Consider the following 15,804-nt stretch of genomic DNA (forward strand, 5'->3'; position numbering starts at 1 on the left):
GTTTTTGATTACTAATAGCAACATTCTCTGGTTTAATAACAATTAGATTTTTTCTAGATCCTGCAGTAGATTTATTATTTGATCTCACTAAACGAGGAATAGACACAGTTTCTATGCAATGTTCAACACTATTTATATCAGTTAAATTGGTGCAGCAGAGACTATGATTTGGACTTTTGGTTACTAGTCAAAAGGTATTTAACATTTTGGAGATGTTATCTGACAGAAGATCCGATCCGAATCTGCTTGGGTGTAAGCCATCAGCACGGTAAAGCCTAGGACGCTCCCAAAACAGATTCCAATTATTTACAAAGAGCAGTTTCTGCTCACTGCACCATGACATTAACCATTCATTTAGCGCGAATAATCTACTAAACTTTTCATGACCTAGTCGGTACGTGGGAAGCGGTCCTGACACAATGATCGTTATATCAGGCGATGTGCTGCGTACCGTATCGATCCGTATCGATTGTCCACCCTTAGAATCTGGGCCCAGTTCCGAAACCATTACAAATTCACCTCTCCCTCCCCCCTTAGCCCTATTTGTAAGAATAATTTATTTCCAGCCTCCTCTCTCGATTTAACATTTACTCAGTGGGGCAGGAAGCAGCTTTCCTGTTTTAAAAGCTTGTACTGTAAAGAAGGGTTCGATAGTTTTGATAATATATGCCAGAAATATGATCTCTCACGCAGTAATTTTTTTTAGATATCTCCAAATACGCCACTGTGTCAAAGCACTGTTCCCTTCCTTCCCGGTCCTCCCTACTGAGGCAGCATGGGAAGAAATTACCCTCCTCCGTCCAAAAAAAGGACTGATATCACAACTATATTCTCAATTTATGTCTCTGGAAAACCATGACCTTTCAAAAATTAAGAACGGGTGGGAAGGCGAGTTGATGGTTGAGTTGTCGGACAGACACTGGGAGGATGCACTACGAAGGATTAACTCATCCTCATCCTGTGCGCGCTTGGGGCTCATTCAGTTTAAAGTAGTGCATAGGGCTCATTTCAGTAGGGCTAGGTTAGCAGATATATATCCAGGAACAGACAGGAGTTGTAATAGATGCTCCCTCTCTCCAGCTGATTTAACTCACACGTATTGGTTGTGCCCCCGTCTAAATCAATATTGGTCATCTGTTTTTCAAACTTTATCCGAAGTCATAAAAATTCAAATTAAGCCCTGTCCGTTGATTGCAATATTTGGTATTCCAAAGGAGACCTTAACTTTAACCCGGGACCAATCGGACATTATCGCTTTTACATCACTTCTTGCCCGTCGTAGAATCTTAATGGTTTGGACATCCGCTACTCCACCAGCGGTAGCCGCATGGTTAAGTGATGTTTTATTTTTTCTTAAACTAGAAAAAGTTAAATTCACGTTGAAAGGGTCCGTCCAGAAATTTTACTTAAAATGGCAACCATTTGTGACATATTTTTAGAAACTCAAAGTATTGCCTGAAGTATGAGACTCCTTTATATTTTACAATTTACTACTTCTTCTCTGTGTTTACTTTTTTTTTTTATTTTTTTTTATATATGTTTATTCAAATAAATGGTCAATCACCTCAATGTGGTGGGAACTGAGTAGACAATTGTGAAACTGTGAGTTTAAAGCCCTGTTAACCAACTGGGGTCGAAATGTGGGCATGCAGCTGTGTGCTTGTTTTCAATGTGTAGATCCTAACTGTTTTGAAGTACTGTGTAACAAACAAAATGGAAAAAGATTGTTTTCCCAGAATGTTGTCAAAATATGGGGGGTGGGAAGGGTTGCCATTAAGTAGTGTTTTTTTTTTTTTTTTCGGGGGGGTTTGTATAAGGTTTTAGTTGTTTAAGATAAAATGAAACTGGAGAACTGTTTCATTTCCTGTAAAATGTAACATCCTTGATTCTCCAATAAAAAGATATAAAAAAAATAAAAAAATAAATGTCCCCATAGGTTACCTCTGGCCACTTCTCCATATCGTCTACCCACGTTAACAATGACGATGGATGGGACAATATGAGACCATCTGATCGTCAGATGAAGTTTTCTCCGTGCTCCCAATTTAAAACATTTACGGTATCAACGTTATTTGTCATTTTGCTAAAGTTTTGGCTAGCTATAAACAATCTTCTAACTACTGAACTAGCTACCGGATGTGCCGTGTCAGTTTAGCAGAAGTCGGATGAGAAAATGCGGAAGAGTGAAGTATTAACAGTGGGACTGGCAGAATAAGGCTTATACTGTAGCGGAGCGAGAGCTCTTTCCATGTGGAGTCTTTGCATTAAAGTCATTCTAGCAAGTGGATTCTCTCTTCTGGAAGTGGACCTTCTCAGTTCAACTCAGCTGTTATTTGTCAAATAATCACAGACAGAAACACATACAGGAGAACTGAGAGCTCTTTAATTATATTAATGATAGAAGAGAGAGAATACAGGACAGTCTCTGACTCGATATGAAACACTTCTATAAAGACACAACAATATTACAAATAATTATCTTCTGATTTCCATGCAAGCTCTGGTTAATATTTGTATGCAATATATATAAATGCATATGATTCAAGACTATAAATACTCTAATCGATGTTTTTCAATATTATGCCGGAATAAGTTATGTAATCTGATCACTTATTTGCTTTTCAATGAACTATCGTATACATCAGTAAACACATAGTGTTCGTACCTCACTTCTCTACCCTGCCAGTACACACAAAGATAGATCAAAGTGACATTACGTTAACCAACCATTCAGAAATGTGCCATTCAAAATTTGAGCCTTAATTATTAATTATCAAATTTCTTCGGGGCCGTCATCTTGTTCCGGGTCTGACTCCGGTTCAAATTGATACGGTTGCACAGTGTCCTCAGAGAATCCCGCTGCCATTCTTTAAAAAATACCCTCAACTGTTGTCAAGGCAACACTCCACGTGTGTTGTGTCAGGTCAAAACACCCCACAGAACAGAGGGGCGGGGTGAGCAAAGCTCATTATCATTTAAAGACACATGCACTTAAACGGCGTGCTGAAAACAGAGCTGTTTTTGACCAGGTAAAATGAGTGTTTTCTTACAATACTAATGAGAATTTTTAATTAAAGTATATTACAAACTTTTAATTTAGACCCTAAAGAATCATATTAGCTTGTACAAAAATGGCATTATATGACCCCTTTAATAAAACACTGTTTACCGTATGTGTTTAATGGAGCGCAAACAGAGCAATTGAGTTTTGAGTTTTATGAGTGAAGAGTTATCTCTAATAAACCTAAATGTCACAGAAAGGAAGGGTGTGTGAGTGAAAAGAATGACATTGACTTCATTTATTGAGTGCAGATGTTTAAACTGAACTGCAGGCGGTCTGTGGATGAGACGCAGGCTTTCGCATTGAAACACAGCAGGCAAACGCTGCACTACTGTCTCGAGAGTGTTCGTCCTGGCTGTGTGTCCAACTCTGATGTGTGTCAGTTCTACAACAGCAGCGAACAAACTTCATTAACCCTCCAACATCAGTTCTACAACAGCAGTGAACAGACTTCATTAACCCTCCAACATCAGTTCTACAACAGCAGTGAACAGACTTCATTAACCCTCCGACATCAGGCCTCAAGAACATGTACAATACACAGTCAGCCAGTGGGTTCAGAAACAGGAGATATCCAGAAAAATACCAAAATATAACAAACAAAGTACTGTCGTACCTGTAAAAATGATCACTAATTAAAGTCACGATTATGTTTGGGAGAATGAGAAAAGTGTAAGTCAGAAGCACCAGGAACAAACTGCCCAAAATTTTCTTGCGCTTTAGAGAAGTAAGTGATATTGCGCGTGAAAGACCGTGACAAGTGCCAACAAAACACAGAATGATTATCGGGTAGGGGATTAAACAGGCAATCGATCGGGACAGAAGTCTAAACAGTCGATCAGAGTTAACGTCTGCAAAGATCAGAGGAACAAACCAGATGATCACAGAAACGACACAGCAGACTTTTAGTGAATGATGAGATCTGTACCAGATAGGATGAGAAACCAGAAGATATCGTTCAAAAGCAACACATGCCATAAAATACACACCCACAATCAAACTATAATAATATGCATTATCCACATCCAATGACTCTGTGATTGTCCATGTTAATCTACAAATGATCTGAATGAGATCTGAAAGAATCAAATGAATAACAAACACTGGAGTGGAGCGATTAGATTTGATAAGAGCACACAACGCAAACAGAGTTAAGATCATGATTGGAATCTCAATGGCTGAAATTATCCTGATAATTAATGGGTCTGCAGAATAAAGTTTAATGAGAAATTCTCTCTGACGACTCCTTTCATCTTCATAATCTACTCCACTTGATCCGTTGATATAATAATCTTCACTTGTTCTGTTGCTGCTGGCGTTTTGTTCTGCCATTGTTTCATGAAATCTTGACAGGCGACACTAAATAACAAACCAGTCATTAGTTTAAAAAACATGCATTCATTTACTATTTACTACTTTATTAAAAACATAAGGGAAAATATATGACATAACTTGTTTTCTGTGTGATTGTTGAAATAAAGTTTCCTCGGTTTGCTCTACATGTTCTTTAGAGGAGATGTGTGTAATGTTAGAAAGCTTGAAATACGTGAAATGTAAGATTAAAGTTTGGAAATCCTCCATTTGAACAATATCACAGAAGCAAGAATGTTGTTGTTCTGAATATTCAGTCCAGCACAGCTGCAAGTGTACAATGGTTTATTAAACTAGGAATAAATCTTGAAGAACTTACGTTACTGACAGGATTGTGTGTTTCGTCTGCAGGTCAAAGCAGAAGTTTGTGGAGCAACACACAGACTGACAGATGTTTTACAAGTTTCCACTGCCGTGTTTAAAGAGCTCTTCATTCACTGCACACACTGTAAAAACACACATCTTAAAGCTTGTGGATCTAATGTAGGAAATGCCTGAGATTACAGACAAACTATTTGATCCAACGTGTGCAACTGTAATTACCTTAAAGACACAATTAACTAACAATGGTGGTTTGAGTGAAAAACCAGTCTAACTTTCACAAACGGTTCGGCTCAACTCCGACGACTGAAGTAATCTGAAAACGCTTTATATCTGATGCTTTCATTTTTAAAGTTCACTCGGTGTTTATAACTCTTTCCCCACAAGTGTTTTTGCTCATTTTCACTAAAGCTTCAAGGGCCACGGAATATTTTGTTGTATGAATATCAGAACATGTAATATATCAAAAGAAAGAATCAACACTCTGCTTTAAAAAAACAAAAACAAAAAACAACAACTTGCATTCCTTTTTTTAACAACACTTGAATGTGGGAAAGTTTAATAATAAAAAACATTTTGAGCAAAAAGCTGAGAAAATCATGTTTATGTCAGACTTCATCCAGATCATATTGAGAATGATGATCAAACTCAGATGGATGGATTATTTATTGAGTGATGTAATATTCATAGTGTACTTTTCAGTAATACAGGTATAACAGAAATGTTCTACAAAAGTGTATAAATATAGCTCTGCCATAGCATTTCAATGATCTTTTATTATAATGTATTTTGTTCAAGAGATTATATCTGCTGCTGTACTTTTAATGTACTCTAGGTATTTATTTGCAATGTACACAAGATAGTATATTAAAGTTTTCTTGATTTCAAAGTGTGTGTATGTCTTAACATTTATATTTAATTATTTTTGCACTTTTAATATATCATTTTGAATACTGATTAAAAACGGCTTTAAAATAAACTGTTAGTGTAATGCTAATATATTTATGAGCTGAAATGCTATTCTTGACGTACATTAAAATTTATCTTCAAATATATGATATAGTTTAAGAAATATGAAAGTATATTTTAAATGAACTGTAAAGAAATACACTTAAATGCACTAAATGTACTTGAAGTGGTTCCATTTTAGCACAATTTAATATATTAAAATATATTGCAAATAACTTAAAATTGATCTTAAGTATATCTTGAAATACACTAAATATGCTGTTGTTTCAAAATAATACATTTAATACGCACTCGTGCAACAATAACAATCATAGACAACTAGGCCTATTGATCAAATTCATGCTTACCCTCCAGCAGAATCTTTCCTGGATCCTTCGTTGTCCTTGGTCTTGCAAGATATACTGTAATGCTCTTTCTATTACTTATAGAACTGTCTTTGTAAGCTGAAGTAAAACTGAACAGTGTTTGTCTTTATGAAATAAAAATTTATTTGAACAAACGATAAAAATACTGGTTACACATTGATTAATATTTATAGCAAATCATCAAGAGGTTACAGGTTATAATACTTCAGTTTATCCAATCTCAACAGGGCAGTCCTGTATGAGTGGAGAATTACACAGGCTATTTACCTTAAAGCAGTTCAAGCAATAGATGTAAAAAATAACTTGTCCTCATCTGAGCTATTCAAGTTAAGATAATACAGCAGAGCAATATAAGCAAAAAGAGTTTTAGTTAATAAACTGAACTAGAAGAGAGCTGATTTCTCCCCAGGGATGCACACGACATCAAAATAAAAAATGCAACAACTAACAGTCAAAAAGCAGTCATATTTATACAGAACTGGGTTACATTGTTCCTATGCAGTTTCTTGGGTTTTTACCAGAGGAACTAAATCATGTGACATCAACCTTCTATTGCCTCAGTGTTACGGGAAATGAAGACAGAAGATGCAAATGCAAGAACTCAATTTTATTGAATGAACACGTAGAAAGAGTATTCCAACACTCAATGTTCAGTCCATATATCCCTGGTAGCGCAGGGAGCAGATGGGCAACCCGAATCCCGTGGTGATGTGATGAGAAGGGATAAATCCTCAGATGACGTGGGCTGACAGGAACACAACACGAACCAGTGAAGTGCAGAGACGAAACAGGATCCTTGAACAAGAACAGGCAGGCAGAACTCAACGTGAACATCCAAACGGGAACCGGGAACACCAAAGAAGACCAACAGCACAGGGAGAACTCTCGCAACGATCTGACAAACACAAGACGAAACACCATGAGCTTAAATAGAGATCGCTGATCAGAATCAGCTGGCGCTGATGACAATCAGCAACTGATCAGCGACCACGCCCACAACACACACACACACACAACACAACACAGCGCGAGAAAGAGTCAGTGAATTCATGAACCGTGACATTACCCCTCCCCCTAGGAGCGCCTCCTGGCGCTCCCAGGAGGACCTACCTGTTGATTGTAATCATCAATAAGGGAGTGATCCAGAATGTCTCTGGCAGGAACCCAACTTCTCTCCTCCGGACCATAACCTTCCCAGTCCACCAGATACTGAAATCCGCGTCCCCTCCGCCTTGAGTCCAGAATACGATTTACCGAATACGTAGGTTCCCCATCTACGAGTCGCGGCGGTGGGGGAACCGGGACTGGCGGATTAAGCTGAGAATGAAACACGGGCTTTAATTTGGAGACATGAAAGGCGGGGTGAATTCTCCTGTACGCTGGAGGAAGTTTAAGGCGGACTGTCACCGGACTAATGATCTTGGTGACAGTGAATGGGCCAATGAATTTAGGAGCTAGTTTGTTAGACACGGAGCGGAGCGGAATGTTTCTAGTAGAAAGCCACACTTTTTGACCCACGACGTATACGGGAGGCTTTGACCGGTGGCGATCGGCCTTAGCCTTGGTGCGTGCCCTCACTTGGAGAAGAGTCTCACGGGCTCTGTTCCATGTGCGACAACACCTCTGGACGAAGGCGTGAGCGGAGGGGACCGCAACTTCGGATTCCAGGCTAGAAAAAACTGGTGGCTGGTACCCTAAACTGCACTGAAACGGAGATAGGCCCGTGGATGACACTGGTAACGAGTTATGGGCGTACTCCACTAATGAAAGTTGCTGACTCCAGGAGGAAGGATTCTTGGACACCAAACATCGCAACATTCTCTCAAGATCTTGGTTGGCCCTCTCCGTTTGCCCATTGCTCTGGGGATGGTAACCCGAAGACAGACTGACAGTCGCGCCCAGTAATTTACAAAACTCCTGCCAAAATTTGGACACAAATTGGGACCCTCTGTCAGAAACCACATCAGTCGGGAGGCCATGTAACCGAAAGACGTGATCTATGACAGCCACCGCTGTCTCCTTGGCTGAAGGTAATTTGGGCAAGGGAATAAAATGAGCCGCCTTCGAGAACCGGTCCACTACGGTCAAAACGACCGTCTTACCCTGGGAGGGTGGGAGGGCGGTTATAAAATCTAGCGCTATATGGGACCAGGGTCTCGAAGGGACAGACAGCGGTTGGAGTAACCCATCTGGGGGTCGATTGGAAGTCTTACCAGTGGCACAAACCGAGCAAGCCAAAACAAAACTCCGAATGTCGCGAGCCATTAATGGCCACCAGAATCGTTGCTTGACCAAAAAACTGGTACGATTAACCCCTGGATGACATGCTACGCTGGAACAGTGACCCCATCGAATAACGTCGGACCGAACCCCCTCTGGCACAAACAAACGACTCGGTGGGCAACCGGGCGGAGGCATTACCCCTTCTAAGGCCGTCTTGACCTTCGATTCGACCTCCCATGTGAGTGTGGAGATAACTACTTTCTCAGGTAAAATGCACTCGGGAGTAACCGGGCGTTCGGATGGGTCAAAAATACGAGATAAAGAGTCGGGCTTGATGTTTTTGGAGCCCGGGCGGTACGAGAGAACAAAGTCAAAACGTCCGAAAAAAAGTGCCCACCGAGCCTGCCTGGAGTTGAGTCTTTTGGCAGATCTAATATATTCCAAGTTCTTATGATCGGTCCAAACGATAAAAGGTACCCCCGACCCCTCTAACCAATGACGCCACTCCTCCAGCGCTAACTTGACTGCCAACAACTCTCTGTTACCAATGTCATAGTTACGTTCGGCAGGAGATAAACGATGGGACAAAAACGCGCAAGGGTGCATCTTGTCATCTGAGGAAGAACGCTGGGATAGAACTGCACCTACCCCCACCTCTGACGCGTCGACCTCCACCACGAACTGACGGGAGGAATCAGGGGCAATCAGAATGGGAGCTGAACTGAAGCGGCTCTTGAGGTTGGCGAACACAGCCTCGGCTGCATTCGACCACCTGAACGTCGTTCTGGGGGAGGTCAAGGCAGTCAGAGGCGCGGCTAGTTGGCTGAAGTTGCGAATAAAACGCCGATAGAAATTGGCAAACCCCAGAAACCTCTGTAGGGCCTTACGGGAATCTGGACTTGGCCAATCCATCACAGCCTTAACCTTGTCAGGATCCATGCGTATTCCCTCAGATGAGATGATGTAACCTAAGAAAGGAACAGACTGTGCATGAAAAGCGCATTTCTCCGCCTTGACAAAAAGCCCATTCTCTAGCAACCTCTGAAGCACTCGTCTGACATGCTGAACGTGTTCCTGGAGAGAAGACGAAAAAATCAATATGTCATCCAGGTAAACATATATGAACTGGTCAACCATATCTCTCAGCACGTCATTGACGAGTGCCTGGAAAACTGCTGGGGAGTTGGACAGGCCGAAGGGCATGACCAAATATTCAAAATGGCCCCTGGGGGTATTGAAAGCGGTTTTCCATTCATCCCCCTTCCTGATGCGGACCAAATGATATGCATTGCGCAAGTCCAGTTTTGTGAATATGGAGGCTCCCTGCAACCGCTCGAAGGCTGAAGACATCAACGGCAAAGGATAAGTATTCTTTACCGTGATGTTGTTCAACCCCCGGTAATCAATACACGGTCGCAGAGATCCATCCTTCTTACCCACAAAAAAGAACCCCGCCCCCGCTGGAGAAGAGGAAGGACGAATGAATTCGGAGGCTAGAGAATCAGAAATGTATTTCTCCATGGCCTCCCTCTCAGGAACAGAAAGAGAGTATAACTTGCCCTTAGGCGGAGACGTACCTGGCATAAGATCTATAGCACAGTCATAGGGACGATGCGGAGGAAGAGAAGCAGCCCGAGACTTACTGAACACTTCCTTCAGGTCGAGGTACTCCGCGGGCACGTTAGATAAATTCACCGACTCCTCCTGCAAGACAGAACTGGACACCAAAGAACAGGCAGACATTAAACAAGACGCATAACAATTGGTGCTCCAAGCAGACACAGAATTGTGACCCCAGTCAACCCTGGGATTATGCTGTGTGAGCCAGGGATGACCGAGGACCACCGGGGAATGAGGAGAGTCCAGGAGTAAGAAAGATAGTTCTTCTGTATGGTTGCCTGAGGTTATGAGTGTCAGCTTATCAGTGGTGAGTGTAATGACCGGTAGTTCTTGTCCGTTAAGTGCATTGACAGAAATCGGACTGGTGAGTGATCTGATGGGAATTTGCAGCTTACGTGCCATGGATAAATCCATAAAATTCCCCTCGGCCCCAGAATCCAGAAGTGCGTGGCAGTTGAAAAATCGGGTTGCCCATTGCAGTCTCACCGGGAGGAGAGTGGAGGAGGTCTTGTTGGTGGAGATCCCGCCCGACAGTAGCCTCCCGCTTACTGTCGAGCTCGATCTTTTACGGGGCAGATATTGATGAAATGACCAGCCCCACCGCAGTACAGGCATAGGCCCCGGGATCTCCGTCGTTCTCTCTCCTCCCGGGAGAGCCGAGCTCTACCCACCTGCATGGGCTCGTGATCGAAGGTATGGCTGACCGTATCACCACCACTGGCTCGAGGGGCTGCGAAGGTCTCCGGAACCAGAGTCCTGCGGGAATGTTGTTCCACCCGTTGCAGTCGGGCATCCACCCGCAGGGCCAACTCGATTAGTCCATTAAGATCCTTCGGGAGATCCAGAGCATATATCTCTCGTTGGATACGGTCAGCCAGCCCATGCAGGAAGCGATCCCACTGCGCCTCCTCGTTCCAGTTACACTCCGCGGCGAGAGTGCGAAACTCAATCGAGTAGTCGGTGACTGATTGGCTTCCTTGGCGAAGATCAGCTAGTTGACGTGCAGCTTCTCTTCCAGCCACCGCTCGATCAAACACTCTCTTTATCTCCGCCGCGAGTGACTGGAACGAGGAACAGCATGGATCTTGACTCTCCCACACCGCCGTTCCCCACTGAGCCGCACGTCCAGATAGTAGCGTGAGAACCAGAGCTACCTTTGCGTCTTCTGAAGCAAAAGTCTGGGGTTGCAGAGCAAAGAACATGGAACACTTGGTTAGAAATGCTCTACATAAATGTGGCTCACCGCTGTATCTCTCAGGAGCTGGTACTCTGGGCTCATGTGGCTGGTTAGTTGACGGGGTTGTAGGCGGGGTTGGCGGTGTGGGTGGCGCAGTGGGAGGAGTTAGATCTTGAATTCGCTGGGTGAGCTCGGTCACCTGCGCTACCAAGGCTTGCACAGCGCGTCCAGTCAGGGCTAAATTCTCCTCCTGCTGGTCCATCCTCGTCGTGCTTCGGGACAGAAACTCTGCCAGGTCTGTGCTTCTTGCTGCATCCATGATGGTCAGATCGTTCTGTTACGGGAAATGAAGACAGAAGATGCAAATGCAAGAACTCAATTTTATTGAATGAACACGTAGAAAGAGTATTCCAACACTCAATGTTCAGTCCATATATCCCTGGTAGCGCAGGGAGCAGATGGGCAACCCGAATCCCGTGGTGATGTGATGAGAAGGGATAAATCCTCAGATGACGTGGGCTGACAGGAACACAACACGAACCAGTGAAGTGCAGAGACGAAACAGGATCCTTGAACAAGAACAGGCAGGCAGAACTCAACGTGAACATCCAAACGGGAACCGGGAACACCAAAGAAGACCAACAGCACAGGGAGAACTCTCGCAACGATCTGACAAACACAAGACGAAACACCATGAGCTTAAATAGAGATCGCTGATCAGAATCAGCTGGCGCTGATGACAATCAGCAACTGATCAGCGACCACGCCCACAACACACACACACACACAACACAACACAGCGCGAGAAAGAGTCAGTGAATTCATGAACCGTGACACTCAGTCAAGGGGGCTTCTGGTGTCGACATTGTTTCACATATATGGGCATTCTTCCCTCCTTTCCGTCTTCTGCGCTTCGGCCTCTGTGTTAGTGTGTGTGTGTGTGTGTATCTGGAAGTGTATTTGTAGGTTCATAATATCTTTCAAAATTCAAATGATTCCCTGCAACTTCCAAACCTGCTTTAAACAATTCCATCTTAATTTCTTTAATTTCTTCTACACATAATCAAGCACACTAGAGAGTCAACAAGCTGAACAACATGTGCTAATGTTTGAATAAAGGCTGAAACACAATGACACAATAATTCCAACATGAGACGACATGATCTTACCAGGAATCAGACTGAAGACGCTGCTCATCAGGAGATGATGGTGTTTATGAGCTGCTCAGCGTTCTTTTATAGCCTGAATTAACTCCAGAAACACCAAACAAAGATGCATTAAACATCATTAACAGTTAATGCACATGCAACCGCATCAGCACTCAGCAAACCAAACCAAACTCCACAATATAAACCCATTTAAAAAAAGACACAAATGTTATAGAAAGGAGAATGTGAACAGCCAGAAATAAAGTTATATAATACTAAGATTTTTTTATCAAATTATGATTATGCATTAAGGGCTAAATAAAATTCTGCACTACGCTTTAATAATGTTCCACTAATCTGTGTCTGATTCTAATTATTGACACTTGATGTAGTGATAAATGTAAAGCATATTAACTGTATCCACACGAGAAATGGGCATTTCTGTTAAAGATTTATAAATAATTACAAAATGTGCATTCCACATGTTAAATTATATTGTGTTAATATTGGTGAAAAGCTAATTCATGTTCAGATATTGTGAACATTAGACTTTTTCACAGTACGGTACACAACACATACTAATGATATGAAACAAAGTCTCAGATTTCAAATTACGTCCATTTTCTTATGAAATTCAAAAACATAAATAGAGTTTTGTCGCTGTGGCGTGAGACCGCTCTGACTCAGCTCAAGAGAAGCACATGATCTTCTCTTCCGCCTTAATAACACCAGTTACAGCGCGAAATAAACATGAATGAGCATCTGAAAGTGTGTTAAATGATAGAGTACAACTTATCGAAGTCCGTATCATGTGACATGGAATCACTCAATCAGTGTTTCAACCGTGGAAAGACGTCAGTAAAACAGCTTGTAAACAATGTCATGTAACGTCACATTTACCTCAGAAAATCCATTGACCATAAACTCGTTAGTCAGCGAGAAAAATTAACTCTAGAGAGGAGCATTTTGCTAAATATATGCACCTTATTACATATTCATTTATCATTTTTAATGTTCTTTAATATTTAATGCATGTTTGAATAAATCTGGCAAGTTTTTATGACAGCCACCATTTAAATGTTTATATTTCATATAACATTATTATTATAAAAATAAATAAAAGTGTAATTTAAGTATTCATATACAAATCAGTTAATTTTTCCCTTGAATATTATAGTAGGCTAATGAAGCCTATAGGCTACAACTGACTCCCATAGTTTACAGCATTAGTTAAGAGATTTGTTTTCCTTGAGAAAATTTGTCATGTATTGAAACCTGATATCCAAAATAAATCTAATTTTCCTTGAGCTTTTGACATATAAGAGGTCATCATACTATAAGAATATCCTGTAAGTTTTAGAACTGAAAACTTCCTTGTTAGTGCAATAAAAGCTTTTATTGACAGCAGGCACAGCGAACGACAGGTTTTTCAAAGTGGGGAACAATGACGTCAAAGGGTGTCAAACCCCGCCTCCGCAGATGAAGATCAATGCCTACTTCAACACTGCCTGTTTAGCCCCGCCCATCGATTCACGCATTACATGAAACTCATTATAATATGCAAAACTGTTATCCAATCATAGCAGTGGGCGTTTACTTCCAAGTCTTCAATGCGGCACGCCCATAAAAAACGAGCGTTTCAGGAGCTAGGCTCAAAACCAGGGTAGAAAACAGCCTATTACTTATTCATTTTGATGTTTTTGAATGTAAAAACCAAGCCAACGTCATAAGTTGACCTCAGACAACAGTATAATTTTTTTTAAAAAGCCAGTTCATGACCCATTTAAAGTGCCAGTCATGAAAGATTTAACTTGAAGCACCTCTACTGAGTATCGTAATTGATTTGGTTTCTTCCATTAGAAAACACTTCCCTATTGAGTGGATGTGAGTGATTTTTTCCTCTAATATAACACAAATGTTTACTGTTTCCTACTGAAAGTATCTGCACAATATCTGTGACTATCTGTGAGTTGTATATGCTTATGTGGACTTAAATCCTGACTAGCATGAATTTAATTTAGAATTGTAGGACATGAATGTGTGACAAATTAGCTCAAGTGGAAATATTAGTAATAGCCTGCCTATGCCGTAACTACAGCTGAACCTGAGTATAAAAGAACGCCTGTAGTGACGTCATCCACTTCTCTGTCTGAAAGGGACGTATCACAGGCATAACAGAAGCATGGCAATGAGACACTGTGTCTCGTTCTCCTGCTCAGGGAACCATTACATTAGTAACCTGAAGCGTTCTCTTGCTCAGGGAACCATTACATTAGTAACCTGAAGCGTTCTCCTTCTCAGGGAACCCTTACATTAGAAACCTGAAGCATTCTCTTTCTCAGGGAACCATTACATTAGTAACCTGAAGCGTTCTCATTCTCAGGGAACCATTACATTAGTAACCTGAAGCGTTCTCATTCTCAGGGAACCATTACATTAGTAACCTGAAGCGTTCTCCTTCTCAGGGAACCATTACATTAGTAACCTGAAGCGTTCTCCTTCTCAGAGAACCATTACATTAGTAACCATTACATTAGTAACCTGAAGCGTTCTCTTTCTCAGAGAACCATTACATTAGTAACCTGAAGCGTTCTCTTTCGATTGGGAACCATTACATTAGTAACTTGAAGCGTTCTCCTTCGATTGGGAACCATTACATTAGTAACTTGAAGCGTTCTCCTTCTCAGGGAATCATTACATTAGTAACCTGAAGCGCTCTCCTTCTCAGGGAATTATTACATTAGTAACCAGAAGCATTCTCTTTCTCAGAGAACCATTACATTAGTAACCTGAAGCGTTCTCTTTCTCAGGGAACGATTACATTAGTAACCAGAAGCGTTCTCTTTCTCAGAGAACCATTACATTAGTAACCTGAAGCGTTCTCCTTTTCAGGGAACCATTACATTAGTAACCTGAAGCGTTCTCTTTCTCTTTCTCAGGGAACCATTACATTAGTAACCTGAAGCGTTCTCCTTCTCAGAGAACCATTACATTAGTAACCTGAAGCTTTCTCCTTCTCAGGGAACCATTACATTAGTAACCTGAAGCGTTCTCCTTCTCAGAGAACCATTACATTAGTAACCTGAAGCGTTCTCTTTCTCAGGGAACATTTACATTAGTAACGTGAAGCATTCTCTTTCTCAGGGAACCATTACATTAGTAACCTGAAGCGTTCTCTTTCGATTGGGAACCATTACATTAGTAACTTGAAGCGTTCTCCTTCTCAGGGAATCATTACATTAGTAACCTGAAGCTTTCTCCTTCTCAGGGAACCATTACATTAGTAACCAGAAGCGTTCTCTTTTTCAGAGAACCATTACATTAGTAACCTGAAGCGTTCTCTTTTTCAGAGAACCATTACATTAGTAACCTGAAGCGTTCTCTTTCAATTGGGAACCATTACATTAGTAACTTGAAGCGTTCTCCTTCTCAGGGAATCATTACATTAGTAACCTGAAGTGTTCTCTTTCTCAGGGAACCATTATATTAGTAACCTGAAGCGTTCTCCTTCTCATGGAACCATTACATTAGTAACCTGAAGCGTTCTCC

The sequence above is a fragment of the Scardinius erythrophthalmus genome, assembly GCF_964197995.2.
Source record: "Scardinius erythrophthalmus genome assembly, chromosome: 9".
Lineage (NCBI taxonomy): Eukaryota > Metazoa > Chordata > Actinopteri > Cypriniformes > Leuciscidae > Scardinius > Scardinius erythrophthalmus.